Source organism: Sturnus vulgaris, chromosome 3, assembly GCF_052056855.1.
Source record: "Sturnus vulgaris isolate bStuVul1 chromosome 3, bStuVul1.hap1, whole genome shotgun sequence".
Taxonomy (NCBI): Eukaryota; Metazoa; Chordata; class Aves; order Passeriformes; family Sturnidae; genus Sturnus; species Sturnus vulgaris.
This window is the reverse complement of record NC_142245.1, coordinates 11,415,523-11,443,116: the sequence shown is the minus strand read 5'-3', so window position 1 is coordinate 11,443,116 and position 27,594 is coordinate 11,415,523. Positions and strand designations below refer to the sequence as shown.

General features: G+C 44.6%; 1 long non-coding RNA gene across 1 annotated transcript; it reads right to left on the bottom strand.

The window, feature by feature from the left end:
* Positions 1-468: 468 nt before the first annotated feature.
* Positions 469-26,899, bottom strand: LOC148224182 (uncharacterized). Its single transcript, XR_015802150.1, has 2 exons — positions 26,624-26,899; positions 469-2,978 (listed from the first exon to the last, which is right to left on the bottom strand). It is a non-coding gene; the product is annotated as an uncharacterized LOC148224182 (long non-coding RNA).
* Between the last annotated feature and the right edge of the window lie 695 nt (positions 26,900-27,594).

Sequence of the window (27,594 nt, the reverse complement as noted above, 5' to 3'; positions counted from 1 at the left end):
TGCTGTTTAGCCAGTCTTGTCTCTTTTTCTGCCATGCTGATTTCTAGTCCTCTGATGTGCTAGGGATGGAGAATTGAGCGTTTTATTTGTTCACACCTTGTGTATTTCCCTCTTGAACAGAGAGCTCCTTTCTTGAGCAACAGTGAAACTAAACCACTATCACAAGGCAAACTTGAGGCCCTGGAATATAAAACCACTCCCTGTGATATTTAAATTCCTTTGAAAACCATCCTCTGCCATAGGCCTATAAACATTGTCCAGCTGCAATGAGTTGATCGATTCTTGGAAACCATCTGTATTTAGCAAAGAAATAACAATATTCTGTGCTGAAACAGAAATAATTGCTATTTTATACATTTAATTTAAATATTGGGTGCTTCTGATCCTTTCTCTGTGAAGTGGAACTGGGAACAAAGGTATACCAGTATATGCTTACTTTTTTAAAAATGACATTCATCTTTCTAATAGTTATATGAAAAGTACTGGGTTTATTACAGGACAAACAATTTAATTGTGTAGTTTGACAGATTGAGATTTAAGTTTAATGTCATTACTACCATCACATAATCATGCTCATGTGCATTCTCCAGAAATTTAGCATCACATTCCCAATCCCTTTGCTTTGCAAATGACCAGGAGAGAAGATCCAGAGCTCTTGTTGCAAGAAAACAGACCCTCCTTTACCTAAAGGCAAAAAAATCTGTAATGTTTTATCCCTAAATCGTGCCATTTATACACATTTGTAAGCAACTCTTCACCTTTGACTGTGTTCTTCTATTGATTATAATGTTTTCAGCTATCCAGTGTTTGTCTCCCAACACAGCACTGCCAAACACCAGCTTCTCCTGTAATTTTTAAAACTCAAATTACTTCACTAGTATCTTGTAAATGCTTCTGCTCATACAGCTTTATTGCCTAGTTTACAAGCATTTTCAACCTAATCCATGAATGCATAACACACTGAGTTCCTTGTATTATTCCACTACCAGAAACCACATGACATCTACTATATTAAAATGTAATAGTGAACACTTCACTCTTAAGTCCAAAGTTTGAACTGCAATTTAAATATAGGGTTCCCCCCAACATTTGTTGTAGAAATCAGCAGAACTTTTATGTAGAGCTCTGAAATGCCTAATGGATGCTTGTTTGCAAACTTCCCCAGCCATGTGTGCCACCTTCAGCATCTCAGCATTACCAGTTGTCATCTGACTGCAGCCCATCCAAGGCAGAGCCTGTGTGGTTTTTCCTGCTTAGGAATGGAGTGGCACAACTGCAGCACTGGCAAAAATATAAATTATAGCAATGAACCAAGCGCGTTCCTCTGTCAAATGGCAAGGGTCAGGTACTTGTAGCAGGGATGCTTTTGTGTGGTCCGTGAGAAGAAGATTTACTTCTGGGAAACCCCTGGTGAGAAAATTTCACATACAAAAATTGGAGGAAACAAAGGTGCATGTGGATAAGGATGCTGAATTCAAGAGTAAGTTACATCTTACAAGGTTTTTGTCCAGCTCAAATTGCAAGCCCGTCAAAATCAGAATTTTATTGTAAGAGAACTACCAGACATTTATTGTGAGTCATGACCACCTTACACATTGGTGCTGGTGGAAAATGGGGTGTAAATGAAGGGAACAATTTTAGTCATATGGCAAAAGTGTTTTTTATATTTTAATTGTGCTGCAGAAAGGTCAAGGTTGGATCTTTGTTGGTGGAGGAATAATTTGCTTTTATGGTTTATGAATGTGCCTCTCCAAAACTGAAGAAGTAAATACTGAGGAATAAATCAGAATTTTCCTATGCAGGCTGTTGCTTCCGATCTGCTTTTAAAATAGCCTTCTAGAGGCATCCTGAAATTTTACTGGCTTATCCCACTTTTCCAGGGTAACCATGCAGTTCTCAAGGCAGGGCTAGAGCATCTCCCAGTTGAGAAGGATGCTACAATGAAGTGTCCCAGCTGTTGTTTGTGGCAAGGAGAATCCGTATGTACTGATTTACTTCTGAAAAAGGTTCTCTAGGCTTTCAGCTCTGCAGAGAAGTAGTGTGAGGAGAGGGGTCAATGGGGTGCATGGCTCTTCAGTACCACACCATGCATCTTCCAGCATGGTCTGATGAGAAGGGGTGCTTTCCCTTTGCTAGGACGCTTCCCATCCCCTTCCCATCAACTTGTTTTTGACCATTGGCAGCCCACTCACCTTGGCAGACACAGCAAACACAATTCTGTGAAGCGTCTAAGGAGATGCATAGAAGGAATAAGAATTTCCTTTCTCTTACCCAGTTTTCAGTCCCACACATCCCACACGGCCTGGTCATGACACAGCTGCAAGTAAGACACCTTTGGCAAGAGCCTTATTCACATCGAGGCTTAGAAATGGGATCAGAAAATTGCAAAGGGACAAACTTGTCAAGAAAATGTTGAATGCTCTTGGTTCTGTGGCCAAATGTTAAGCACCATCCCCAGGTTCAAATGAATTTCCCTTATCTTCATTTCAATGAGCTACAGAATCACAGAATGGGTCAGATTGGAGAAGACCACAGTGATCAGATCCAAACTCCCTGCTCAGGCAGGGTTGTCCTAGAGCACACAGCACAGGAGTGTGTCCAGATACTTCTGGAATATTGCCCAGACTCCACAACCTCCCTGGGCAATCTGTCCCAGTGCTCGGGCACTGCACAGGGTAGAAGTTCTTCCTCATGTTCAGGTGGAACTTCCTGAGCCTCAGTTCCTGCCCGTGTCCTCTTGTCCCATTGCCCGGCACTGCTGAGCAGAGCCTGGTCCATGCTCTGACCCCTCCCTGCAGACAGTGACAGACATTGATGAGTTTCCCTCTCAGTGTCTCTTCTCCAGGATGAACAGGCCCAGCTCCCTCAGCCTTTCCTCAGAAGAGAGATGCTCCAGTCCCTTGATCGACTTTGTTTCTGCTGGACCAGGAGCTCAATGTCTCTTGCACTAAGGAGCCCAGAACTTGACATGGTAAATACTGCAAATAATAACAAATTTGAAAAGCATAATGCATTAACTTTGGGACCAGCTGTTTGCAGCTGGGTGTGCCATTGCTCTCTGAAGAGAAAGACCCTGGCCCTGTTATTTGTCTTCCGATGCTGCTGCAAGTCTCAGCCTTCTGGGGATGTGTCTGGAGTTGGTGCTGGACATCCTGCCCTGCAGTGGGAGAGAGCCCTGGACCCTGCAAGCCCACAGATAAGCATGGAGCAGGGTGCCGTACAAAAACTGAGAGGTAGTGATTTACTTAAGGATAAGACTGAGAAGACACCCCCACCCCTTAATTGCTTTAGCCCTGAAGTGCTGATGGAGCTGCAAGGGACAGAGCCTCTCAGGTGAGGCAATGGTTAATTCAGTGAGAAAGCAGAAGAATAGCTTGCTCCAGATTTAATTCCCACAGTCGTCCTCTCTTACCTCTGTTGTAAACCTGAGATCCTGCATGCAGACTAGGGTTTTCTGTTAGGAATGCTTCTGACAATAAATACTGTGAAAATCAGCATTGTTTTGTTAAAAAAAGAATGGATGTGCACCTCCAGTGACCTCTATTTTTTACTTCACTGAAGTGATTATAAATGGCTTTACTTCTCCATCAGTGCCTTTGGTGTGGGAAGTAGGTATTGTTTTTACCTCATTGCCCGTATCCAGGTGTACTGAACTTTTTACTCACATTTCCAAATGCTGCCTCTGCCCCAAACTGGAGCAGACTGTGCTTTTGCAAAACAGCCCTTAAAACTTACTGCTGTGGTTATCCATGCTGAAGGAGCACCCAGGGTTGATGTGTAGGTACAATTTCCATCCACAGCTCTGCTTAGTCCTCACTGACTCACCCACCAGCAAGGAACAGGGCGGGGGTGAGTCAGTGGGTGACAAGGGTGGGGACCATGGGTCTGCCCTTCAGTGGATGACCATGGGAGCTGAAGCCTGGCCCTGCAGTCAGGAGAGCATCAGATGTCGTGGGCCAAAATAAGGGTCAGGGCTCAGCCTGGGTATTGGAGACACACAGGGAAGCTCCTGGCAGGAACTGGGGAAATCTGCCAAACTCAATAGAGAGGTCTCCCCCTCTCTGGTCTGTATCCAGCCCTGCTGAGGAACAGCCAAGTCAATGCCAGGAACTGGAAAGTGAAACTGCTCACAAAGAGAGGGAAAGAAAAAAAAAAAAGGCAAAATGGGAAAGAAATCCAGGCTGAAAAGGAGGAAAGAACACTAGAGTGAAAGGCCAGCATGCTGGAAATAATTTCAGACTGATTCTGCTAGCGGAGGGGCAGAAATTTTGCTGTGCTTGGGAATGTCGCACTTGGACTCGCTGGTTTATTGACAGCATTTCTTTTGCTCCCCCTCCTGAGCTGAGCTAAAGCCAGTGAGGGAGATGGAGGGAGGGAGGGAGAAAAGCGAGACCAAGAGCTTTCTGCGGTCGGTAGTGGCCTATAAATAGCCAGTGAAGTCTTCTAATACATACCTGGTGCGTCACTAGGGCCCTCCCCGGCCCCACTCCGCAGCAGCCGTGCCAGCGGGAGCGGGAGCTGCGGCGGCACCCGAGCAGCTGGGCTTGGCAGGGATGGATCCAGGAGAGGGAGGCCGGGAGTTGCAAAGGGGCTTGGTTGAACGCTGTCTGCCGCGTTCGGGCTCGGGGAGAAAAGGGGGAAAATGATCCACGCGTCCCTAGGAGCCGCCTTGCCTCGCCCGAGGCAAAGCGTATGCTGGTTCCTGCTCTTGCGACTGCCCGGTTGGCACTGATAAATGTTCCTTACATTATAAATAAATGAGAATAAATGTGTGTTCAAGGTCTGTGCCTCCTCCTGGATGTTGGGAGCATTTCTGAAGTCCTGCTGTGCTGTTTGCTCCCCCACCTCACTCCTCCTCTCCCCGTAGTAAAAGGTCAGAGGAGGAAGACGAGGAGCTGAAGTTGGGCAAGATGCACAGGATGCTTCAGTGTCACCACTTAGTGATCTCTCCTCTGCAGGCTTAAATGATGCTCTCAAAGCTGACTAAAGGCAAAAGTCTGAAGAATGCTAGTGATCATTTCTAGCCCAAATTTCCCATTGCTGTCACCATCACTCCACACCACTGGAGATAACCCTCATGTAAATAAAGCTGCTGCTCCTGCCTGGTCCTTTTCAGTCATTGCTGTCTAATCCAGATTTCAGGACTGGAGTGATAGAGGACCTGGCCCTTACTTTCCTGAGTTCCCTCTCTCAGCCCCATAGCAGCAAGCTATGGTAAAGCACTTTTTCCACGGAACTTGTATCTAAGACAGTATAAAATACTTGCATAATCATGGGGATGAATTTTTTTACTGATTAAAATAGACTTCAGTTATTCTTCCTCCCTTTTTTTTTCCTTGCAACACTATATTTTCTGAGCATTTGGCCTGCTTAATATCAGCCATTTCTCCATCTCTTTTGTATTCCTTAATTCTTCCTTGGAAGGTTTGGCAGACTTGGATGCAATTTGATGTATATTTGGAGGAGCCCAATTAATGGAGTTCTCCTTATCTTTTCCTAACTTCCTAAATTTCAGTGACCTCACAATGTCACTGATAAAAAGATGAGGATGGACTAACCAAATCTCACTGGTTTCCACCCTCTTCCAAAATAAATTTTTAATTATGGGACATTGTTGAAGTTGCTCACGACAATCCAATGGAAAGGAGCAGAGTAAACTGCTGATGAATTCTACTATGGATCCATTTGCTAAAAATCAGCCTGTTAAGCAGAAGATGCCCGGTCACAGGCAGGCAGACACAAGTCTTTCTGATCAGCCAATGCCTTGAGATGGGCTCCTTTTCAAGGAAGGTGGTAATTTCTCCCAGATTTGGGGTGCTCCATGGGGCCCACAAAAGCCGCATCAATGTCCAGTGAAGGAACCATCTCTCCGTGACATCACACTGCACCCAACAACTTAAGACCCATTCAGACATCCTAATTTCCTAAATTCCCTGAAGATGGTGAAGCTCTGGAGCAGCGTGGAGTTCGTTAAGTGCAGCCTCTGCAGGAGGAGGTGTAGTTTTCTGGGGATATTTCAATAGCCATCAGGTTTACCAGTACAAAGCCCAGCACAAAAAGGGGATGATGAGGTTGTGGTCAATCTTTTTGGTATTAATGGAGATCAGTGGCACATAAGGAACAGCCCATGGTGGGCTTTGCTGTGTCAGGGGACACTGCAGTTCTTGCAGTAAGTGATAAAATGTCACTCTGAGAGCAGGACCATTTCCATGTAGGAACAGCTCGCTTGAATCTGTGTCACTCCAAGCATCACTGTTTTTTTGCAGTGTCTGAAAGCTTCAAAACACTTATTGTTGAGAGCATTTTAAAAGGATGGATGCAGAAACAAGTAGCAATCTTACCTCCCCATCCAACAAAACCACCCTAAAATCTAGTGAATAAAATACTTTATATCAAACTTTTGTCTAGTCTGACTTTTAAGAGGAGACAGTGGAGTTGGAAACAATCAATAAATTACTATAATAATATCATCTCATCTAAAATGTAAATATAATAAACTGTGCACTGAATGTTCGAGGCAGGCTCACCCTCAGATTTGCTCTTCTGTTTCCCTTTCCACTGAAGCCATGTTCTGTACAGGCTGCAAGAGCCTGGGGCAGACACAGTTGTGGCCTGCCCTGTTTTCTCCATGCCAGACAAGTCTCATTCCTGAGGATGTGATGTCTTGGGTGCCCATGGCCTGCTCTCAGCAAAGCACAACTGGAGCAGGAGCAGCCTCTCCAGGCAGACCCATCTCATCCCACAGGAAACCTCAAACCCTGTTTCCCCATCTCACAACAGCTACCTCCGCGTCTTTATTAATCTGAATAAATTTGGGTATATTTTTTTTTCACAGGGAAGAAAAAAATGTGACTTAAAAGAGGTTTAAAACTTCTTTTTTTTCCTAACAGTGAGGTCCACACTGACAACAGGATGATACCAGCTGGGATCTACCTTTCTGATCTGAAAATGCGAGGATTACTCACATGTCTAAAAATAAGCCCATGCTGAAATTCCCTTGTTGGATTAAGATGTAAACCCTGCAATTGTCACTTTTTCCACCAGTGTCAGTGGCTTAACTAAATATACTGTCCACATTGCTGCCTGACATTCCCAGATTGTTTCTCTTTCGCCTTTCACTGGAACTTCTGCATGTTTCTGTGTGTTTATTTTACGTTTTGGTTGCTTGCTTGTTCTTTTCACCAATTCATCACCTTTCCTGCTACATTCTTTTCCCCAGCCATATATGATCTCCCATCCTGTTCTTTCCATTTCTTATCCAAGGTTTGCCACCCACTGCTTCAAACTTGGGAGAAAATATCCAAACTACAAATTTTGCAAATGATGGAAAAAGTATATACAAATTTAGCCTGGATTTGTGTCTCTTCCATGTAGGAAAGGGTAGAAGTATTTCCAGGGTTGGGCCAATTTGCTGGTAGGGACACTCTGATGTCTCATAAGAGTTAACAAAGTCATTTCCAATTGACACTCAGTCTTTTGGATCACTCTGATGAAAAAAGTGGACTTATGGTTTAGCCACATGTGGAGAAGCAACTAAGACCAGACACGAGGAGGAGGCAAGGGCTTCATGTGAGTCCAGCATTTTATGCTGTGCTTTGAAATAAAGACGTTTACAAACAGGTTTTTAAGCTCTTAAAGATATGTGGAGTTTGACAGCACCCATGTATGAAGAGAACATTAAATACTCTTGAAGAACAAGCTTTACCTGGGTGCAAACCCCCCAGCTCTGGTTTTACAAAGAACTTAAGTCACAAAAATAATTTCTCATAATGCAATGTAATCTCCCCTCATCCTTGCTTACAATAAATAACCCTTTCTGTCTGGAAGGAAATTATTTTCCCTCTCTGAGCTGCTTTTTTCACCTCTTGGCCTTTCTCACCACTGCATTGATTTGTGTCTCAAACAGGTCTTAATTTGAGAATTTTCCTAATGCACAATGTATGCAAGATTTAGCTTTTTTCAAGGATTTGCCGGTACAAAAGAAATATATTTCACAATGAGAAGAACAATTGCCATTCTAAATATCAAAGCACAATGATACACACTTTGTAGTTCTGCTCCAAAGGACACTTTTGTTTCAAATTCCCTCTTTTTAGGAGCTGCTTCTTCTGAAATTTCTCACTGTTTGTTAAGTAGCCCAAAGGGGGATTTTGTGTGTGTCCATGTGTGCATGGGAAGTTTGTCATAATTCATTCACGATATTGAGGTAATGGGGTTATTCTAAGCGTGAAACGAGCTAATTTTCATGCTTCCTGGTAGCCGTTCTCCTGTTTGCCTAATTTCAAATTGTTTACCTCTTGAAGGGTATTGCAGCTGATGTGTCTGATGTGACCAGGGCACAAAGCTGACCAGCCGTGACTGGTCCTGACATGGGCACCAGGCTCTTGTCCATCACCTGGGCTAAATCCCATCAGTGTGAGCACAAGCCATAGGTAGGGCCAAGGGAAACCACAACCTGCAGTCTCCTCACTCATTCCTCCAGGCAAGACCACTCCATCACTTGGAAGTCTCATGGTAACCCCAAAACAGATAGGAGTCTCCTTCAAATTTGGGAGGTGCTGGAAGCAATCTTTCCAGGCTCATTGCCTCACTGGGCTGAGTGAACTGTGATTTTTACCTCACTGCACTCAGACCCTCATCTCCTCACCAAAAAGAGACAAGTAGCAGCACCTGCTCTTACAAGAGACGTCCTCCAGTCCATCCCGCCTCCCCCATGTTAGTCCCATTAACCACAGGTTAGATGCTTTGAGTATGTTTAGAGGTCTGGAAGTGAATGATGCCTGAAATCCCACTGACAGCACAGGAGGATAGATGCTGAATTGGTTTAGATGCTTTCAGACCTTTCCATCCCACAGCAAACTTCTGCCAAGCTCCTACTTGTATCTTTAGGGATGAAATTGGGATGTTGACCCATGAGCATGAGCTCTCTGCTTATGTGCCTTTGCTGAAAGCCTTTGAAATCCTTTCCCTCAATTTGATAAGAAAACAATTTACAATTGATTTATGCAATATCGTAGTCCTTCTCACTGTTATCCTGGAAGTACAATTGCAGTATGCATGATTCTGATGATGATTTATAATACCCATGAACACTGCTACTACTTCAGCTAAGCCCTGCATTCGCCCCACAGTCCATATGATGCTGTTATTTTGGGTATGTAAAACACACATGACAAGAGACACTCAGTGATTTGGGGAGGCCAGACCCCAAATTCCAGCGTGATGGGAGCTGCATGTTGTGCCAGGCAGAGGAGGGCCAAAGGTTTGCCAAGGGAGGTTTCATTTCACCTCAGAGCTGTCCCCATGCTGCAGCTGGCAGGGGACCAGTGAAGCTCCTGGCATCCTTTCTCACCATCTCAGGGTGGCTCTTATTTATGCCTGACTCCAGTGGCTCTCCAAGGGCTGTCCCTGGAGACGTCCAGTAACATCCCCTATCTCCTGGCCATCTCCCACAGTTTCCACCCAAGACTGGTTTTGGGCAGAGAAGTAAGAATTACTCTGCTTGTACTTGGCATATCTCGAGATCCCAGTTATACAGGAGGCTGTAAGCTTTATGACAGACAAAATATTTGTGTGACATATGAATTAATCAATAAAACAGCTATCGGTAGTGGAACTGAGCATGTATGTCCCTGGCAGCTGAGAAGGTGCATTCTCAACCCCCGAAGCTTATGAAACAAAACAGATTACCACTGAAAATTTAATTCCAAACTGTGAAGTGACAACCAAAAGAAAGGCTTTTGTTTTCCATCTCTTTTTTTTCTGGAACTGAACAGTACCTAAGTGTTTAACATGCAGGGAAGGATTATTTATATAGGGCTCTTGTGTAGGTAAAGCGCCAGGTCCTTGGCCCTCTGCCCACATAGCTCGGCGCAGGATCTCTTGTTACAAATTGCAGCTGTGTAACGTAACAGGAAACGTGAGGCTTTAAGTTATTCCACTGGAAAGATTAATTATTTGGAAAATAGTTATGCAGCAGCTTTGTGTATTTTTGGAGCAAAGGTGACTGACACCATCTTAAATTTAAAGAAAGAAAGTTGCTGGGAAAAGAAAAAGAGGAGCTTTGGGGAGTGAGAGAGTTTTGGGACAATTTTTTTTTTTTTTTTTTTAAATAGTGTTTGAAATGTCCGCTATCATGGAAGGAGCAAGGCTGAGCTCCACAAAGGACAGCCCTGGCAGGGTGAGGGTGAAGGAGGAAGTGGATATGTTGGATTCAGCTGGACCTTGACCCTTCCCATCCAAAATCTCATCCATCTACTTAGAAGGAATGTATGGGAATCCTGCAGATAGGGGAGACAGATGAGAAGTGAGTTTGGAGGCACAGGCTCAGCATGGCAGGTCATGGTATCCCCAAAGTATGCTGAGACAGTCCCTGTATTCTGGGGACCCTCTTCCCTCCAGGCAAACCTCTTGAAAAGGCAAACACAGTGTCTAGAGGGGAACTCTTTCCATGGGGCAGGGGATGGAGTGACAAATGATACCTCCTGCTCACTGAAGTAGTGTGGCCAGCAGGACCAGAGCACTGATTATCCCCCTCATGTAGCACGAGTGAGGCTGCACCTCAAACCCTGTCTTCAGTTTTGGAGCCCTCACTACAAGGAAGACATTGAGGTGCTGGAGCATGTCCAGAGAAGTCAATAAAGCTGGCAAAGGGTCTGGAGAAGCTTCTAGGGAAGCACTTGTGAAGTGGTGGAGTCACTGTTCCTGGAGGTATTTAAAAGACATGTGGATGTGGCACCTGGGGGACAAGGTTTAGTGGTGGCTGTGCTACATTAATGCTTGGACTCTATGACCTTAAAGTCCTATTCCAAGCTAAAGGAGCCCACAGTTCTGTGTCAGTCCCTCAGCCTTCCTGGGCTGCCATGAGTTTCTCTACAGAGCTAAGCTCCCAGGATTTTAATTTGCTCCTCTGCACGTGAGCGATCACCCCAATTAAAGGAAAGCACTCAAGGAGCCAGCTCACTTCTGCAGTGCCTAGGCATGGGTGACATCCAAGTCCTCCCAGCACCTCTGCAGATGCTTCCCAGTGACTTCAGAGAGATCTTCAGCCAAAGCAAAATATTTCCCTGATTAGGATTCGTCTTAGATCCAAACGTGCTTAAATACTGGAGGCCTCTGGAGGGATGTGGTTTGGACAAAGACGTGGTAGTTATTTTAGGCAGCACAATGCACCTTTTAGTAAAGTTTTTCCACTCAGACACTTAATGCATGGCCATTTTGCAAGAGCAGCTATTCCAGAGCTAGCTTTGAGCTAACCTGGTCTCCTGGGGCTGTTGCCCCTGTGGTGACAGGGACCTGGTGGTCCCTTTCTGTTTGCTCAGTTATAGCTGCTGAAATTAAAGCCCTGAGGGAGAAAGCCTTTTGCATTAACATCTCAATGGTTTGGGGATGAAACTCATGGAAACTGTGACTTTTGGCCTGGCAGTTGTGCTCTTGGACCCCTCTCCTCTCCTGCAGGCAGAAGGAACAGGCAAGAGGTGCCCTAGGAGCAAGATACAGAATCCAAACCATATCACTCATCTCTCGTTCCATCAGCAGGCTGGAGAAGACTGTTTTCAAAGCAGTCCATTTTTCACAATCCCTACTGGGAAAAGGACAATTAATAACAGAAAGAAGATGCATTCAAGGTGCAAATGTCTCATAATTGATGCAAGACAGTCCATTATTTTTAATTTTTATGTTTCAGGTCCTGGCAAAGTAGAGCATGAGTTCAAGAAGGGGCATAAAGAAAGTTTCTTATTAAGTCAATAATGCTTCCTACATAAGTAGCAAACTAAACAGAGAGCAGTCTCTTAACTTTCCAAGTTTTTTATTTCTGCCTCATTTGTTGCTACCCCACACTAACCAAAATCTCCATGTTTGTCTAATATAAAACCCCATATTTTTGCAAAACCCTTCAACCCACAGTAGTTTAGCTCTACCACAATAATTTGACATTCTACTATAGCAAACGTTACTATATGAAACAAAGTACTGTATATTTAAGAAAAAATAAAGAGGAGGAAATTGTTTAATTTAATGTAGTAATTTCAATGCATTTTATAGAAGACAGGAGGCAAATTTTCCACCAGCCAAAAAATAACACTAGTCAAAGGCTACTTTCTTCACTGCATTTGCACCTCATGTAGCTGTTGGCTCTTCTATACCCATAAATACACTCCCAAAGTAGACTCCACAAAATTCTTCTGGTCTGGGACCTGAAGAATCCCAGCCTGCCCCATAGCTCACATCACCTGAGTGAGGCCTGGACAAATCATCTCTGCTATCACCACAGCACAAGTGAATTACAATTCAGCTCTAAGCTACCTTGCATATTATTGCACACCACAAAGCTGTCCGAGATAGGACCACGGTCATTCGAATGGAAAGAAAGACCATCGTGCCCAGCTATAACTCCTGCTGGGAGAAATATCTCTTCTGTCTTCTGAGGCATTGACTATAGGGATAACCCAGAATGACAAAACTCCTTATTTGGGTTTTTCAGAGAACTGCTTGAAGTTAGGCGAGATAAACAGAAGGCAAAAGTGAGGTGTGTGGGGAAAAGGTCAGTGCATAAACCTTTTCCAAGGAAAAAAGAAGCCACTGTGCCTAGCAGGAATGTGGTTTGGTCTGAGGCTAGGAAAAGGTTCAGCTGAGAAACAACGACAGCATAGATAAGCTGGGAAGCCAGGTCTTTTAGGCAAAGCAACCAATCTTCTGTATTCAAAAGTCACCTGAAGACACAAGGTGCCTGGAGAGCAAGCTTTTAGTGCCAGCTCATGTACAACCTCATTGTACAACCAGAAATGAGACCAGAGAGGTTGGTTGACACAATGGTCTTTGGAGTTTGCCAAAGAGCCAGATATTCCTTGCCATAGGGGAATTATCTTCCTCGCCCTGGCATCTGGTTCCTGTAGTTGCCCGTAAAAGAATGGGACAGGCACATTGTGCAGAGAGGCAGGTGGCATATTGCAGTGGCTTTTTTCAAATAATTACCAAGAGGAAGTATTACAACAATTTTTGGCTGAAACGATACAGAGAAACACTGTGAACAAGTTCTGTGAACGTGGCTTAGGGAATCACTGAAATTGGTATTTATCCCTTGATATTTCAGAGTGCTGGGATAAATGATTTCAGGAATGAAGGATTATTTGGCAATAAAGTCCAGTTTCTGGTGCTGTGCAAAGAGCAGATCCTTAAGTGAGCAGGCAGGCAGGCTATGAGTTATCCTGTGCCCACTCACACTGATTCATAACCTAAGGGCAAAACACCAAGCTCTTGCTAACCTTCCTGCAGTGTTGAGCATTTCAAAAACTGTGTAAGAACAAGCGAAGAGCTTCAAAAGCAAGACAGAAAAGTAATGATTTTCTTCATACTCCATTCGAGCAATAAACAAAACGTTTGTGTTAGAGGCTGTTGCAAATCAGGCATCTCAATTATATGCTGGGGTCAGACTGCTGGCTTCATAAAATTCTGTGGAGTCCTTCCCTCGTGGAGGGCATTTTCCAGGTGAGAAAAGCAGTGTGAGCACAGGAACAAAGGCTCCAGGGGCAAATCCCTTCCTGATGGGGGAGGGTTATCTGTTGCAGGTCCCCACAGGGCCGAAGTTACACCAGTGTTCCCCACCCTGGGCTGGAGGGTTTCCAGCTAGTCCTCCCTACCTTTCCTTGCCTGCTGCTTCCCCACCATCCCACTTTGTCCCTTGCTGATCTCCCTGGAGCTCAGAAGAGGCAATGGGAAGGTCTTGAAGAGAAGTCTGGAAAAATCAGGAATGCTTCCTAAAACCCTGGCTTGTGTGACATCCATCTGCTCAGAGCACACATTAGCAGGTTGTTTCTTCTAAATTGAAAGCTGTGATAAACTCAGCTGCTGTTGGCTTCATCACCATCTTTATCTTTAGGAATTAATTAGCTGAGATGAAAGGGGCTATTCCCACTTCACATATAACTCCTGGCCTGAATGCTGGGGCAGACCTCTGCATCCTACCCGAACAGATTCTGGGCCTTTTTGATTTTCACAGAGCTGCCACGGGAGCAGGGAGGGGGTGTGAGTGGCACTGGGCATCCTCGGGATGCAGCTTGGACCACACGTGGTGGCCCTACTCAGCTCCCAAGCACTGCTGGCAGAATCATGGTGGAGCCTGGGAGACACATGAGCCACCAACACCAGCAATTAAGTGTAATTATCTAAGGGGAGTATGTGTTACATGGGAACACAGTCCTGCCATGAGTGTTGATGTTCAGAGGTAAACACAGAGCTAAGTGGGAATATAAAAATCAACTGTCTTTGAATTTATTTTTTTTTCATACAGGCCTGCTCACTGTTACAGAGCTGAGTCTTGGGGGTTGATTTCTTTACAGACAGCGTTCAGGTGTTTGAGGTTCACCCCACTGCCCACCAGATGCCACAGTGGGCTGAAAACCTGGCCATGTTCCCTATGCAGAATGACCTCAGCAAATCCTACCCATGGGGGGATTGGTGAAACACTGCCATGACGAAGTGAGAAATCTCAGGAGCTCTCAGTGTGGTGGAAATTAGGGTGGAGAAGGTGAGGTGAGCATCCAGAGAATGGGTGAAGATGGGCCCTGAAAACTGGGAGTTGCCCATTTTATGGTTTCTATGTGGTTTCTGTCACCTTGAGTGGAACGGGAAAGGTAAAACAATGACCTAGATGGCTCCACTCAGGCTGCAAAGAGTTTACTCTTCTCAAGACTAATTCTGAGATTAAAAGGAAGATGTCAAACATTAAAGGACTTGGGAAGGAGGGGAGTGGAGAGCCTGTGGAGCCATGCCCACTGAGGAGAGCAGTCACATCTTTGAAATAAGTAAAAATGGCTTTACTTGGATGGGGATGGTTTGATGTTAATTTACCAACTGGCAAGGATCATGTGCCTTCAGACTGAAGGGGCCACAGGGCACAAAATCCCAGACATGTGCCAGAGCCACCTGGGGAATCTGTTCCTCTGCTTGGAGGGACCACTGTGCCATCTCCCTTTGGATCTCATGTGTTGGTCAGCATGCAACACATCAAAAGAGGCGCAAACACCTCCTCACCCTAAAAAAGGAGCACCTGGTGGAAAAAAGAAACATTGCAAGGAAAAAATTTTGAAAAACGTCTCTCTTTGGGTTGAGGAAATTTTGGTGGTATCAGGCAATATTTTCAAAAGTGGCTTGTAATTATAAAAAAAGAAGCCATGTGTTTGTGCCAAAGTCTCCTGAAGTTATCAGGGAAATGACCTTGGATCTATCCTGATCAGCATTGAAAGGGATGGTGCATTATATAACTCAACTTTATATTACAAATGCCTCAGGACACTGGGGTTTTTACATATCAGGCAGAGTAATTGGTGGAACGCTTTGAGGTGCGAATTGCAACCCTCTGATTTTTTGAACATCACAGAAATGTATCAAGGCTGTAGGGAGCATTAATATATTTTATTGGACAAGCCACTGGAGCTGGAAACAGCTTGTCAGCAGTTGGGCACACAAAAGTTTCCAGAATAAAAGCAAAAAAGCTTAAAAGCTTTTATAAAGTTCCCAGAAATCTCCCACTTGTGCCAATAACACCTTAAATCAAAAGTAGCCAGACAAAAACTAAAAATATTCACAAAAGTCAAAAAAGTTCTGTAAGTGTGGATCAACTTTGAACACATTATAGCTTCTTTGCTTGAAATGCAAAACTTTTTCCTTCACAATAAAAAAATCTTCATTTTTGTCTAGTATTCTATCAAGACATGAAAATTTAATGAAGAGATTGATTGAAAACCAGCAAGGCTCAACACAGATGGAACTCTGACCTAAGCAGTTTTTATTGATTCAAATCCCTAAATTTTTTTCTAAAAATAGCACTATAGGAAATCCCTGTGGATTGGCAGGGTGTTCTTGTGGTTGGTGGGAGGGCCTGAGCTATCCAGGTATCTTGAATGAACAAGATCTGATAGTGAGAGAAATATTAATATTATGAATGAACCTGAACTGGAGCATTCCAGCTCTGGAGCCTCATCCCATCTTGTGTTTGATCCTCTTCAGTGTCCAGGACCGAACAGCTCATAAGGCTGAAGCTCTTCCAGTCACTGGACTTGGATTTCTGAGAAATTCACTTGAAAAGACAAGTTAATTCAAGGCAAAAGAGAATAGTTCTTATTTTCTGTATCCTACTTCCCTTGTTTTGTGAGCTGTAAGGAAGATTAGACAATTTCCTGTGAACCTGTACAGCTGAAGAGTTACTTGATGCTTTGCCTATCTAGAAGGCATTAAAAAATTAAAAGTTTTTGCTCAAGTAAGAGGTTGGATATTTCTTCTTTGAGATTTCTTATTCATATTCAAAATCTGCCATGTTAGGTCAAGCTCTAGGGTTTATCCCTGCAACTCCTCTCAGTCCAGACACTTCTCCATCAGAAGAAAAGGAGGCTATTTAAAGGAAAGTCCACAGATTGAGCTGCTTGTTTGCTCTGCAAAAGGAATTTCAAGTGAGGCTGACATCACAGTATAAACATGGGCACCAAGGAAGGATTCCATGATCCATAGGCCAGGATTGAAATGAGGACTGCAGAGCATCATCTCCTTTTCTTTGGGCTCTGTTGATCTGAGGTTTTTGTCAAAAGCATAAACCCCCAGCCCCTTGCAACATCAGACATTTGTTTAAGTCATGGCGGCTGCCAGAAGATAATAGCTGTCAGTGTAAAATTACAAATCATTCTGCATAATGCCATGCTGATTACCATTAAAGCAATGGCAGGATTTGAATTTTACTCCTTTTTTTTTTTTTTTTTGCCTTTGTTGCTCAGCCTCACCAAGGCAGCATTTTGTGCTCAGGTTTGCATGGCTGGTCTGGTATCATTTCTGCATCGCTCTTTTGCCATTTGACAAAACGGTTCAGCAGGTACCTTAGGGCAGGTGGATGATCCTACAGCAAAGCATCCTTATGAAAAGGGCTCCTGCTCACATTCCCTTCAGCAACAGCATGGGGGAAGCAATTTTCACCTTTATTTTCATGGAAAGCCTGGAGAAGAGAAGCACAAAAGCCTTAAGTCACTTGCCCTTGCCTGCATTCACAACACAAGTGGCGAAAAAAGACTTTGCACTTGGATGTCTGGAGCCGTGAGGAGTGACACACCCAGCCACTCACCCGGGGATCCCTCAAGTGCCTGTAGCATGATGCTGCCATCCAAGAGAGCTCAGCTAACATCCACCACCTCAAGTGTTTACCTCAGTATTGCTCTGTAGTCGTGGCTACCATCCCCACAAAACCTGATTTAGATTGTTTAAGATGAGCTCAGGTTAAATCATGACATCAGTGTCATTGTCTTTTTGCAGTAGGAAGGTCCTGGAAATTTTGATCAGGGGGATAATTAATAAGGGATGCTTGAAAAGGTGGGTTTTTTGTGGTGAGCATTTATCCAAAGGGAATACTTGGCCAGGAGAGAGTATTTTGTAGTCATGATGAAAGCTGGCACTTAATTCTACTTGATGTGAAGAAGAAAAGATAATTGTCAACATTTATTTCTCTCTTCTAGAGAATAAGAGACTGCTTGACTGAGGGACTTTGCTGTGGGGAGTCATCTGGATTAAAAAATAATTAAGAGAGATGTAGAAATGAAGTATGACAAGGAGTATAGTTGTGAAACAAGAAGCAGAAAATGGACTGGTCTTTTCACCTTAGCCATCAGTAAACACAGCTAATCCAACCACAGACAAAATGTATTTCATTGCTTTTTTCTGCCTGGACAGCTGGGGCTCCTGCAATCACTCCTCCTGCAAGAAGCAAGAGAGTCCCTGGGACATCAGCATAGTGCTTGGACAGCCAGATGTACCTGTTGGCTCCACGCTGTTCCCTGCCTTGGTCAGAAAGGTTTTGCCAGAACACTGTGGAGCTGGAGATGTTGTGCTTGCCCCATTTCATGCATCTGGACTCTATCCCAAATTCATTATAAATGTGTTCCACTCAGTAAACATATACATGTCTTACAGATGTCTCCTTCCTTCTGTCCTGTAGCAATTTAGGTGGTAAAAATGCAATTCATGTGGTGTGTTGATAAAGCTCTGTCTTTGCTGCACACGGTATCGCTGATCTGAGGCTGTGTCTGAAGGGAAAGTATAGGCAGGGGTTTTAGTGTGGTGCTCAGGTGCTTTGCTGATCCACACTCCCCAAGATTCTTCTCAAAGAAGTCTGAAGGCTCTTTGTGAAGAACCTGAAGATGGGATTTTTGGACTCTGGGAGGGGCTATGGGTCACAAGAGCATATGGAAAATGTGCCAAAAATGGGGTCCTGCAATAAATAAAAGGCATCAGGCCCTCAGAAGAGCTGACATGCCCCCTTCCCACGCAACATCCTGCTCTGTGTAAAGTGGAATCCACCACTGATTCACCATCAGGTTTCCCAAAGACTTAGAAAACACTGTAAATGAGGCTTTCTGCCTTTTAGCCCACCCTTGGAAATGCTGTCTTCCCTCTTCCTGGCACCACAGAGTTGCCAGCAGCGCCATTTCAGAGAGCAGAGAAGAGAGGTTCATCTTCTTCTGTAAAACCCTCAGTTTTTGCTTAGGTCAAGATATACTCATCTACCATTTTCTGGTGAATCACAAGCCAGAAAAATATTCTGGATGCTTCAGAGAAGGGCTGCACGAAGCCCTCAGTCACCATGAGTCACTTCTCTGCCAAATGCTAATTTTGCATCAGAAGCGTGTTTTACTTGTGAGAGGACTTTTTTTTTCTTTTCTTTTTTTTTTTCCCTTCTCAGTTCAGTCATTTGAAGACACATCCTGCCTGGGAGGTGAGCACCCAAAAATCCTGTGAAATTTGTGGCTGCCAGAGCTTCTTTTGTGGGATTTGGGACTAGAGCTTCTTTGGCTGTTACTTAGTGTAGATATCCTGATTTCAGAGGAGCAAGTTAATTTTGTAATCAGTACAGTGGTCTAAGCAGGATGTTAAAAAATAATCAAAAAAGGTGAAGCTTCACATAGCAAGGAGGAAGATTTCTTAGTGGGTCCTTGAAATCATGTCTTTGTTTTCCTTCTTTGAAATATTTGCTACCATCGTACTTGAAAAAAAAATCTTATTCCCAGTGGCAGCAATAAGGATGCCTGGCAGGCTTTATGGCATTTTCAGGACTTTTCCTCTCTCCCAATCTGTATGCTTGTGTCCTTCTCCCTTTCTTCATTTCATCAAGCTAAACCACCTAAGTATTAACTCACATGGTAAATACATGTCAATGAGTTTAGAGGAAGTAGAGCAGTAGTACCATCACAAGCTCCCCTTTTTCTTGTAGATAAAAGTTGGTAGGTCTTGTTGGATCCACATACACTGTCGTGTTTAAATGCTTAAACATAGGTCAGTGGGCAAAATCTCTGGATACACATTGTACAGGAAGATGAAGCTTGCAGAGGACATTCCTCCTCAGAAATGGAGTCAGTGAGGATGCCCTGAGATATGACCCTGTTCCCCAACAAACAGGATAGATGCTGCACCAGAAGCAGCCACATGGAAGTTTCTCTTCTTCCTTCCTTTCCCATCTGGTGGAGGATTAGAGGTTTCCACCTAAGTGAGTGTTGGAGCAGAGGCTGCAGATGGAGGAAAAGCTGCAGAGCCAAGCTGTGCTTGCTTGGTAGGGTAAAGTGGAGCAGCTCTGCTGGGGAACAGAAAAGCAAGGTGGAGAGGGAGGCAGACAAAGAAAAAAGACAAAGAGGAAGTAGAATCAAATAAATTCTTTAACCCCCATCTCCCACCATGATCGTGATCACTGTACACTCACATGAACAGTTAAGTATCTTCTGAAAAGCCTGAAACACCAATGAAAACACAGGTTGTAGCCCCAGAGGCAGTAGGAAGAATGAAGATATATCCACCCTCCTCCAGGAGGTGTGGGACATAACCTGGCACAGGGAAACCCGCTCTGCTTCCTGCTTGAAACATGCCCAGGTAGTGTCTTCAGTGCTGAAACCCTGAGTGAGGGCTTCTAATGATTTATTTACATCTAGGATTGTGTCCCCTTGGCGCTCACATATCTGTGTGCAGGGCTGGAGCTTGCTAGTGAGAGGTGGGAAAGCTCAATTAAATCATTAAGCCTCTCCCCTGAAGCATGGGGCCTGTGCTCTCCATCTGATAGAGACTGATACTGCAGTTTATCTGTGTCAGAAGTGCTGTGAACACTTAGCGTCTGTCTCTTAATCTCGTTGTTTTCTTAAAATACCACATCCTTGGGCTCTGCTGTTATTTCAGCAGAATAAGGGAAAGGCGAGGGGGAAATTGTGCTTAACCAACCCGAAGAGGGTGACAGGGTGGACGCGGTGGGAGTGGTGGATGCTCTTTATCTCGGTTTCAGCGGGGCTTTGACACTGTCTCCTGTGACATCCCCCCGGACAAAGTGCAGGTTACAGGAAGGGATGGCAGAGTGGGTTGAAAAGCAGCTGAATGTCTGGGTCCAGAGGGTTATGGCTGGTGGCACAAAGCCCACTCGGGGAAAAATGGTGCAGCCAGAGATTGACAGTGAAGACCCCCAGTGCTGCCCCATGTCTCTGTTAAGGACCTCAAGGAGAGAATAGGGATGCATCCACAGGGAAGTAACAGATGATACAGGACCAGGTGACCAGAGGTCTCTTCCCACCTCAACCCTACTGTGATTTTGATTTCCTTTCTGGCTTGTTTTCCAATGAGGATGCCTTTTCTGCCTCAGGTTGCCTATATTCTTCTAGGAATCATCATCCAAGATATGTGGCATCGTCAACCAAAGTTTTCCAGCATGGGGAAACTGAGTCCTATTCCCAGGGTTTCAAAGGCAGATATTCAGCAACCAGTACTAGCTTTGATCAGGTATTTCACTGCTCATTCCCGAAGAGATGATATATTAATCATAATCTTTGGAGGGTGTCAGCAACTATGGGATTTTTTAATCCAGTGAACCACAACTGTGTTACAGCTCTGTGATATTAGCAGAGCCTTCCTGCATTACACCTTGCCTGTAAGTTTTATTTCAATAGGGGAAACCATTTGTTCCCTGCTACCTCCTGAGTTGGCCAGACATTCACAAGTCTATTGCTAACCTGCTTTCCCTAATGAAAGCATCAATTCCCAGCAGTGATAGTTGTCATTAAATCAATAAGACACGTAACCCATTCTTCTGGTGCCTCACAAAAATGCTCAAGCAAATTGTTAACAAGATTTGCTAATGCTGGGGTCCCACAATCCAGAAGTCTCTGTAAAAAATAATGGCATTTGGCTCACAGAAGAACTTTCCTGGTTTGCTTTGTTCTCTGAAATATTTTAACCCTGTTTTTTAACCCTGTTTTCCAACCCTGTTTTCCCTACAATTTTTCAGTGTTTGAAACCTGTGGAACAGCTTTGCTTGGGTGGAGGCAGTTCAGGCTGGAACAAAGCACTGACAACAAATATCAAGGATAGTTTTCTGCAGGTAGTCAAACACTGTGTCAGAGACTGTAAGTTCTAGGTTTGCCCAGCAATTTATTTTTCCCCCAGGAAAGCACTAAACTGGATCCTTGTAATCCCTAAGCAGTTTCCTTCTCTCCCTAGGATCTACTCCTGATATTTTTCCTAAATCACTTGAGTGTAAAAGTATGGCCTCTTGTAGTCTCCCAACACCCTTCTGGGAAGTAAAAATCACATTCCTGGAAATCTGGAGGCCGGCTAATGTTTGAAGGATGAAGAGATGACCCAAAGGTTGGCAGGTTGACAGTTTTGCCTCCTGAATATTTCTGACATTAAAGTGCAGCTGACGGGGCTTTTCTCTCGAGCACTGGGTGCAGCATATGCTGACAAGGGAGTGCTTCTCTGGTAAGAACCAGCCTTTTAAACTGGTTTTACAGGGTTTAGGTGTCTGGGCCTGATCATCTCCCTGAAAGACCTTTGTCCATGTTTGTGTGCACATTGATATAGTGGGATTGAGGGCTATAAAAATAAGGATCCTACTGCTGACTTCCTGGCTTGCAGGCCATAGCTAGTTTGTGTCTGAAAAGCATGGCAACAGCAAAACATATCATGTGTGTCTGTTCAGAGAGGCAAGCAGGGAAGCAAGGATGATGATAATGCTTGAGGAAGAAGAGAAATATAAAAGGAGTAAGCAAGCTGGCAAAGGGGCCAGGAGTGCTCAAGAATGAAGATACAGGGCATCAAGCCAATTATGAAGAAGCAGAGGCTGTGCTTCAGAGCATAAAGGGGAGCAGCACAGAGAGACATGAAGGAGCAGGAAGTGACAGGGAGGTGGATCGGATGGGCAAGCCATGGATTGAAGGCAAAGGCACAAAAGATACACACGGCTTTGCAATTAGCAGCTGTGATTTATGGTGGCTTCTTTGTCTTATCATTCTCCCCTGGCAGATGTCCTGCCAGCAGGGGCAGTCGAGGAGTACCTTGGGAGGGGACAGAGGGGTGTTTTAAATAGTCAGACTAAGGGAGAGCTATGGAGGGGACTTTCTAGTAATCTGTACAGGCTACCCAAGCAATTCTCATTAGCAATATCTAAATTAAATAGTAGCTGACCTTTTTGCAATAATTTTAGGAAATTTCTTGTCCACTTATCCCAATATCTGGGTTTCTCACAGCAGGTTTCTGTTCCTTCAGACAGAGTCTGAACACTCAAAGCTGGTTTGGGCTTCAGCTGGTGGCTGGTGAGGGGCTGGGGGGAGTTAAACAGGAATGAAGGCCATGTAGAGGAAAAATGTCCTTTGTTGGCACAAATCTGCTGCATTGCTCCCTGAGCTTTTCTCTTCATCCTGATCATCCCCTTTCCTCTGCAGACACACACAGAGATTTCTGTCCTATCCCTGTGCCGAAGCTCAAAGCATTGGGATTGCATGGCTGTCATGCAAGCCTGATGCCTTCCTTCCAAAGCAAGAAGGGGGCTTAGATATTTAACTTTCATTTATTTTCAATGAATTGTTTATACCTCTGCAAAATGAACACAGTCAGTAGGAGAAATGGGCTAATCCTAACCTGGGGCTGCCCCAAAGGCAGCTCCATCATTGCAAGTCCCTGCCACAGAGGAAGGGGCATCTGAAGGAGGAACTGGGGTTGCAGAGAAGGAGAAACAGGAGACAAACAGTGAATTTGGGAAAGGAGGGGTGCACTCCCTCGGAGAGTAGAGGTCAGAGAGGCTCCAACCTTCAGAGGGAACCAGCTGCAGCCACAGCAAAGACGAGTGGTGGGGCAGCAGGGATGCACGGGTGACCACAAGCTCCTCTGATGGATGTCCCTCAGGGAGCGAGTCAGGACATGTGGGCTCACTCTTTCCTATAATAGTTAGGGCCGAGGGTGTTTACCCTGTCTGCTTGGGCAACTCAAGCACAGGCACCCTTTGTAGTCCTGCAGGAACCCACCTGCAGCTCCAGACTGATGGGCTTTATGCCCAGGGCACATGAGGACTTGTGTCCCACTCAGGGGAATCGAGAAATAAAGCTCCTGCTATTGACTGTGTTAATAATGACACCATAGACACTTATATAAAGGCAACTACATGAGTATATTAACTTTGCTTCACTGTTCAATAGCTCCAGGAAAGCTGATGTTTGGAATGAGCACACTTTGGTGAATCACTCCCAAACACCTAATTTTTTGGCCTGACCTAGAAATGAGACTAAATGCAATTTTTCCCCCCTTAATCTGCTTTTGAAATTTCTATTGCTCTATTTGTCTTATCTGCAAGTCTTTTAGATGAGCTGCAGATACCTGCTTGTCCATCTTGACTGCTTTTTCTTGATATCCCACACCCTTCCTAGTATTCCTTGGGGGCTGTAGCAGCTCCTGTGCCCTTAGAGGAGCTCAGGAGGAGCTTTGCCTGGAAAATGGGGATTTGCTGCCTCTTAGACTGAATAAGAGCACATGTTGTGGTAGTAAAGCATTAAATCTCCTCTGGCATTTTGTGTAAGAGATACAACCCTGAGGATTTCTATTGGGTCTGGGGAATGGGCATCCCTGTTTTTCCTCTAAGGGAATCTGTGAGTGGTGATTTAGAAATGCAAGTCAGGTGAAATACAGGTATTCCCATTTCCAGTGGCAGCTTTTAAAAGAGTCAGAATACCCAAAAAAGGTGCAAACAGCTGCAGGGGACAGTGTCCCAGGCTTTCTTCTGACAAGAGCTCATCCCTGTGCTTGGAGATAACTTCTCCTCCCAGCTGAGTCCTGCTTTCCCCTGGAGCCAGGCACATGCAGCAGACTCTTGAGAAGATGCCTTGTTAGAGGTCCCTCAGTCAAGCATCCATGGATCTCAAATTAAGAAGGAAAAGTGAAGTGAATCCATTTTTATCCTGGAAAGCAGAGGTTACTGGCCCTGCCTGGCTCAGTGGGGTGCTTCCAACTCTCCAGAGGAGAGTTGGGGTTTGCCCTTTGCCTGCTTGGAGCAGTTTCGACAAGTTCCAGAGGGAGGGAAGCAGTAGAAAAAAGGATAGGAAAAAATAAAATAAGTACAGGAGAGAGAGAAATTCTTTATGTTACTATTCACTGCCCACCTGCAGAAAGGGAAAGAAACATGCTTGGGTGTTTTTTGCCCTTTCAGAAACACATAGAAATGAAAGTGCATAAATTGTTTAAAAAAAACACCTGCCAAACTGAAGGAGAGGAGGAGGGGAGAAAAGACCTCAATTGGAGGGAGGGTGGAAAATATTTTGATTGAAAAATGTCAAAAAGCTCTCCTAGAAGCAACAACAAGCAGCAGTGATTGTGTTTGCACACAACAAGCCCTTCTTCCTGATGTAGAAGGTTGATTTTATTTTTTCCATAGGAAAGCGAAATAAAATCCCCCAGACATCCCAGCCCCATCCGATGAACTCCCAAGAAAACTTTGGGTTGCAGAAAGGAAAAAATAAGGGAAAAAATCCCTCAGGCACAAAATATGACAGCAAGGTCCAGATCCCATTGACCTAAAAATAGCCCTGAGGGCTGGACTCTGTGTTGGCAATGACATTTCAGTGGAGAAAACTCTTCCTGCACATTCTGGCTCATAGCTCAAATCTAGGCACAGAAAAGGATTTTTGAGGTGTTTGGGTTGTTTGCAGGTATAGTGCCTCGCCAATGACTTGTAGGTTTTTTTATTCCCTAATCCTATGTGAGCATTGTATGCCGAGAGACACATAATCCAGACTCTTGAATGAATCTCGCAGAGTTTTGTTCTTAGACAGAAAATGAATTAGGTTAAGCGGGAATTAGAAGAGACACACCACATGCCCACTTGACCCCATGCAATAACAATTGTTTATGTGTGAGCTGGAGGAAAAATTGGTTTGGGAAAAAGAGTAGGTGTAAAAAAATAATGGGCTTTCCAAAGGGAAAAAAAAAGTAAATGAAAAGTAAGCTCGGAGGGTTGTGGAGCCTTTCTTCAAATGGCACTTCCTGTGGTACTGAATAGGCCTGGAGGTGAGGGGGAAAAAATATCTAAGAAGGAGACAGTATCCATGGAAAGATGGAGGCTCAGTGGCTGTGGATAAGTCTGAGAATATTGAGACAAAGCTTCCCTGAGCTAAGAAGGCTGGAGAGGGAGGGGATGCTTTTAGACAGCAAAGATCATAAAGATTTGGGTGGTGTTTTACAAACTGCAGCAGTGGGTGGTCATCTTCCTTAAACCTGGCGTTTCTCTGGCCCTGTAAGGCCAGATCCTGCCCTGCCTGCCATGCCAGAAGCTGGGCTTGCTGAGCATGGAGCACAATGCCTGCTTTCTGGATTTTCTATTTTAAGCAGCTTCCGTCAGAGGTGAGGAGTTGAAAGTTGCCATGCCGACAGAGAAATTTCAGGCCCTAAAATAGTCAAAATTTTCTCCCGCATCATGTGACTGTGCGAGTGCTTCCTGCGAGGGAGGTGAGGGCCCAGCTAGGAGGGCGCAGGGAGGCTGTAAGAATCCTTCCTATGCAGAGAGGAAAACCATCCTGTTGAGAAAACAGCTGTAGGATGCTATCTGTCTCCTTTCCTATACCTACAATGTATCTGGATAAATTAAGCAGCAGTGGGCAACAGACTGCATCAGCAAGAGGGGAATCTTAATGATCACAGTATTAAAAACTAGGATTCTTCCAGTTTTCACTGTTACTGCCACTGCTGGAGGTCTTAGGCACTGGATCTTGATAACGAATCCTGTCCTCAGGGGGAGACACAGAGATAAGAGGAAAATGAAAAGGATGGTTTTAAAGAGGGAATATGTATTTCTCACAGAGTTCTTGAAATGTGCTTGTGGAGCATTATTGTTCCATGAGGATGTAAAAGATTTGCAGCTGTGTACTGGAGATACCCAAAGGCTGCACCAAGCATCGAGCTGCCTCCTGTCGATTGTGGGCCTGAAGTCTCCTGACATGCAGGGCTAAATGGGCTTGGGTTTGCCTTTTTCCTGCTGTTCAATCCCATTTCACCAAAAAATTCCCAAATGTGGAATTGTTTTGTACATTTGTTAAAAATAGAGTAGGCCCTGTAGGAATGCCCAAACTATTCAAACCCGTGACACAGATCTGCCAGTGGTTAGGGGTCATTTTTGTCCCTTGTACATGCTTAAGTGAGGTTATTCTCCAGTCTCACAGAAACATGAAGACAAATGCTATTTAGACATCCCTGAATGAGGAGAAAATGTATTCCCTACACATGTCCTCAAAAATGACCCCCAGTAGAGCTCACAAAGCTCCTTGCTGCATTTTGGGAGGGAAAAATCACAGCTCACCTTCCATTTCCCGCATTCTGCCTTCTTTTTCTCTGATGCGTCTTCAACCCAATGCCCACTTCACCTGGGCTGCTGGCTGGCTCCAAGAAGCCCGCGTCGGTGAGTGGCCTCTCCCCGGCACCACTCCAGGAGCCGCAGAAGAGGTATAGTACTAGCTATGCCTGGGCGATTCGTCAGGGAGGGACAAAGAGGCGCAGGAGAGACCTTTTACGGTTCTGGGGGAAGGAATTTATTGGAGGAACTGGAGGTTGTGAGAGGGAACCGCAAAAGGTGGTTTGGCAGGTTCAACACAGGCTTAAAAACGGGGGAGGCGCAAGGGGAGGGTATACAACTTCAACCAATTGTGGTTAACGGGGGGAGGTACAGAAGGCGGGGAAAGGGATACACTGAACCAATTGGGAAACAAGTGGGCATCAACTGGGGTTCAACAACCAATCATTCAATGAAGTGGGGAGAACTTTCTCAAACTCGGGGCAGGGTTTGAGCAGGATTGACAATACTAGGGGCAGAGATTAGGGTGAGGGACAGGGAAGGATCTAGAAACTGGGAGTGATCTGGGGTTGAAGGACAGTTCGGGCGGCGGTAAAGGACTAAACCATTACATAGAACTCAGGGGGACGAAACTGAGACAAACCATTAACATAGGAGAAAAATTAACATTAAACAGCGCAACGCAACATTTCGCCTTCCCTCACTCCTGTTTTTTTCCCTGCTTGCCCTCCCTGGGGCATGCTTTTCTAAATTCAGCTTCAACTGAGCCTTAGCTATACTGAGCCCATCCTCACACACTCATGTGTTACCACCGTATTTTCCCTGATTTGTCTCGCTGTGTATTGTCTGCATATTACCTACTTGCATCACATCTATTCATTTTCAATAACCTTCTGGCTTTAACTTGTTTTCAAAAAAAACCTTTTTGAACCTTTCCACCTCAGAAATTCACCTGGGAAACCCCAAATCCCCAAAATTCA